The sequence below is a fragment of the Schistocerca cancellata genome, chromosome 2 (genome assembly GCF_023864275.1).
Source record: "Schistocerca cancellata isolate TAMUIC-IGC-003103 chromosome 2, iqSchCanc2.1, whole genome shotgun sequence".
Classification (NCBI taxonomy): Eukaryota; Metazoa; Arthropoda; class Insecta; order Orthoptera; family Acrididae; genus Schistocerca; species Schistocerca cancellata.
This window is the reverse complement of record NC_064627.1, coordinates 843,256,969-843,262,053: the sequence shown is the minus strand read 5'-3', so window position 1 is coordinate 843,262,053 and position 5,085 is coordinate 843,256,969.

The following is a 5,085-nucleotide window of genomic DNA, read 5'->3' as shown; positions in this document are numbered from 1 at the left end:
CGCGGCCGTGACATGGTATTTCCCTCCCCATGCTCATTTCCGAACCTAATACTATGTAATCTCTTAAGCAAATGGAAAGGGTAACTTGTCAGAATATTCTAGAACTCTGGAATAGGAATACTGCTGGAGAAATTAAAAAGTAACATGCAGCTGAGAGAAAGTCACCCCTTGTCAACAGCAGGGTGGGAGAAAAGAAATAATCCTTCCGCAAAAGTACATTTTACAGAGGCCAGATCGAACCTAAAATTATCACAAGAAGGGCTCCATTGAGTATAAGAGTGGTTCGCTGTTGTGATTCATAAAACTAGTTTCTTTACAAATATTAGGAATAGTGATGTGTCTGGCATCACAGGCTGAACAGACGTTACGTATAGGTGTAGCGGCCGCTTTTTCTCAGGAGACTGCAGCAGATCTTGGCTGACGTCAGTCAATGTAGCTGGTGACAGGTCAACGTAAGCGGCGTAATAAGCTTTAGTGTTAGTTAATCTGATGTTTACAAAGTACAATCATGTACAGTCGCTTACGGACTTGCTTTCATTGGTGCTCAAAAATTTTGAACTGTGACGATAGCTGTAGGTTTAGACATTGTTAGATAAGATGTACAAAGCTTTTGTCATGCTATTACCTCATGGCTCACATCGGTGCTGGTAAGCAAGGCTAAGCTTTTTATCTAATTGTGTGTGTGCTCAGTGTTGTGGTGGACAATCACAGATGGTATTCTGCTCGCGATTGGTTGTGTTAAGTTTAAGAGCTTTGTTTGGCGCAATGTTAGGGAGTATCAGAATTATCCTGTGTAAAGACCCATATGTCAGCTTATTTTTGTATGATAGCCTAATGGGTTGCTAGTTCGTCAAACTTACATTGGGAAGACGATTGTTCTGAGTCGGAGGCATCCGTCAAGGCTCCTTTAATTCTGGTGTGATGCGCATTTGTCTTTGATTTGAAACTGGCAGTGATGTACACCAGCTGAATCTGAGGACACAGGGCCCCCGCAGTATAGTCTTTCTTACCAGGCGCGTTAGTTACTTATTTGCTAAACGGCCAACCCCTTCCCGGGGGATGTAACTTCGCTCAAAGGCAGTGAGTGTATTGGCAGTAGGAGTGCAACAACAGAACTTGGTGGTTGAGGTAAGGCAGGTGGTTTATGAGGCCACAGAAACGCTGAAATGGAAAGAGTGGTAGCAACAAGCTGGTGGGACCGTTTTAACGTAAGATTTGCGAGAGCCTGGAACAGCGTCTGTCGTTGCTGTGGCGAATTCTTGTTGGCAGAGACGTTTCCTGTTCCGAACTTTTCACTAAAACTCGGTGTGGAAACTGCAACTACCATGTTTCCTTTAAACAAGGGTCCACAGTTCAAGTGGTTCAAATGGCTCTGAGCACTATGGGACTTAACATCTGAGGTCATCAGTTCCCTAGAACTTAGAACTACTTAAACCTGACTAACCTAAGGACATCACACACATCCATGCCCGAGGCAGGATTCGAACCTGCGGCCGTAGCAGTCGCGCGGGTCCACAGTTGCCAGAAACGTTTGAAATGCTGCATTACAGCAGCAACTGTTAACCCTTACTTTATACTCAGCAAACTCATGCTTTAAGTCATTTCCAAGCACACAAGATGTAAATTATGATGCGAAATCATCAAATACACCTATGCTCTCCTCTTACATTGTCTTGCACCACGTATTACTGTCGAGAACAACATAGTTTACATAGTTAAAACTGTCGACCGGCACAGTTAGTTACGGCAACATGTCACGAGGTTAAATTTACGCCTGTTTCTAACAAGGGAAATTCCCCATCGCACCCCTCAGATTTAGTGGTAAGATGGCCCAGTGGATAGCTCGCCACAAAGTGATCACAGATTAAGCATGAAAACAGGACAAAAGTTTACTGAACTGTGAAAAAAAGCGAAACAGAAACAGTGAACAATCCAAGCTCAAATGAATTTGACTACCCACGGCGTCGTGGTGTCTGGTCACGGTGTCGGACTATAGAAGGGGAGATCCGCGTTCAAATCTCTCTTGTGCCCGATACTCTATTTTCTTTTTCCCAAAATTATGAACTGTCTGTCCGGTTACTGTCATGTGTGTTCGCTGTATTCAAATTTGTGTCGGATCGTGAGACGCTAGCTGCGAGAGCGACAAAGTTCGTGGCCCACCCAACCTGGACACTGAAGCTGAGTCATCAGCTAACCTGTTATGAAACCTCAACTATTGTGACATCTCTTCGTTCATTTGCGGGTTGTTGCTCCCTGAGCCGTTCGGGCTAGCAGCAACGTGTGATGTGTTGCAGTCGGCGAAATCTTGCAGCCGTCTTCCTATATCGTGATTAGTTATTAAATTGACTGTTACTTGCCAGTCAAGTGCATCAGCGGTATTTTCTGCCCTGTGGCCGTTAATGCCCCAGTTACCTGCCCTGCTCGTTAGCGTACTTTTCCGGCAGCGTGCCTTTCCTCGTCGTGTTGATGTGGTGCGGACGGCGTGTAGTTCAACAGCCTTTTTAAGTTGTTTCGTTCATATTTTGCTTAGAGTGGTTATTGTCTCCATGGCTGTTTTTAGACTCCAATTTCTGAAGACGTAGTACTGTTCGTATCCTCGTCCTCGGCCGATATTTTCCATCGTTGTGCCGTTGGTCGGACGAAGGGAGTTGGTTAAATTGTTGGTCGGTCCTTGGGCCGTCCCTAGTTTTGGTTGCCATCCGATTATTTAACTTCAACTATTGTCTGCGTGTCTCACCTCACCTTGCGTTTGAGCTATCTTCTCAGGCCGACCCTTGGAACAGTTCTGAGCACCACTTGTTCTGTTCGTTTTAGATTGTGATTTTCATTTTAGTTTGAAGTATTGTGCAAGGCCTTCGGCCGTGTATTAATTCAGTTCTTTTTAAATTTTACATAAAGGGCTGTAGCCATGTTAAATTAAAATATTGATTTTATTTAAAAAATTTTTTTTCCTTAAAATTTGTTATATCTGAAATTGTTTGTAATCCAGGCCCTAAGCCGAGGATTTACGTGAATCCCTTTTAATAAAGCCTTCAGTCGTGTGTATTCTTTAAAGGAAAATTTTTTATAAGAAGAAAGTGGATTATTTTAAATTGTTTTGTCTGACTTGTTGTTTAGACCTTCAGCCATTGTTTCAAACTTGTTTGTGGCCTTCAGCCGTGCAATGAGTTAATATTTCTTTAACTAGGCTTTTGGCCATTCTGTTGTATGTTTAAGATGAAATTTCTTGGTTAGAAAAAATTGTTTATTAATGTGTTTTGATTGTAGTTGTCCTTCAGACGTGTAGTGTAGGCCCTCAGCCGATAATTGGTTTCAATTGCATTTTTAAAAAATATTTTTATCTTCTATTTTTAATTGTTTTTGATTTCTAAGCCAGACCTTCAGCCATTCTTGTTTTTGGTGTGGTTTTGGGCCTTCAGCCCAGAAAGCATCTCGAGTTTTCTTTAACTAGGCCTTCAGCCACATTGTCTAATTGTGATCTTTTAAATCAATGAGTAAATAAGTGGTTCTTAGAAAAATAAAGTTGTGTGTTTGTTTGTGCAACTCACAGTAACTGTTTACGGCCCCATCCACAATTTTATTCTGTGCATTCTCTGAGTACCTACCAACCTGGTTTCATTAGGAATAAGAAAAACCTACATAAAAACCTTAAATCACTTACTTTGGTCCAAAAAGGGTTCCATAATTCAGGAACACACGTTTTCAATCAATTGCAGCAACCATTAAAAACTTGGTTTCAGATAAAGCACGGTTTAAACAGAGTTTGAAAGACTTCTTGATAGGCAATTCCTTCTACTCTATGATGACTATATTAACAGAGACTGTTAAGCCAGCTTAAGTAAAAATGTCTGTTAGATTTCAGTTTTGACAGCACTTGGTCACAACAGTCAAGATTAGTTATACTGTGTGCGATAAATTTATTAATAGTGCATAACATTGTTTCATTCTGACAGTATGTTAATTCTGTAAATATTAGCTGTTACAGTTGATCGCATTGTATTCACCTATTTCGACAATCTCCTGTCAAATGATAAGGATAGTAAGCATTATATTCAAATGTATTATGTTTTTATGTTATACTTTGTGACATGTTCCACACCCACGATAATCATCTCATTTTTCGGGTCTATGGAACGAAAACTGAATCTAATCTAATCTCTACAACCACGAGGTCCTGGTTCTTGCAGTTAGCTCGATGCTACACATCTTGAACTTGAACCGTTCACTGTTTCTTGGTTCAAATGGCTCTGAGCACTATGCGACTTAACTTCTGAGGTCATCAGTCGCCTAGAACTTAGAACTAATTAAACCTAACTAACCTAAGGACAACACACACATCCATGCCCGAGGCAGGAGTCGAACCTGCGACCGTAGCACCGAGCGAGGTGGCGCAGTGGTTAGACACTGGACTCGCATTCGGGAGGACGACGGTTCAATCCCGCGTCCGGCCATCCTGATTTAGGTTTTCCGTGATTTCCCTAAATCGCTCCAGGCAAATGCCGGGATGGCTCCTCTGAAAGGGCACGGCCGACTTCCTTCCCCGTCCTTCCCTAATCCGATGAGACCGATGACCTCGCTGTCTGGTCTCCTTCCCCGAAACAACCAACCATCTCCTTCTACGACTTGTATCTTGCGACCGTAGCGGTCACGCGGTTCCAGACTGAAGCGCCTTTAACCGCACGGCCACACCGGCCGGCTTCACTGTTTCTATTTTGCTTCTTTTTTCACAGTTCAGTACACCTTGTTTCGGTTTTGAAGTCTGATCTGTGTTCAGTTTTTGACGGGCTGTCCAATGAGCCATTTTACCATAAAATCTGAGGGAGGCTACAATGGGGAGTTTCCCCTTGTAAGTAATAGTATTCACTATCACCTTACAAGATATGAATGGTAAGTACGTATATTAATACCTTGCATACAGATAAATTAATATTTTTGCCTGTGACGACTTCTCCTAAAATAATAATAGTGCCATACGTCGCTTCTAACCAAAGTTTTCGCGAGGTTTTCCTTGGTTGTATGTCAAATGCCAGAAGTGGAAACCTGACTATACAGTGAGTCAGAAGTCGAACAACCCATTCCAATTTA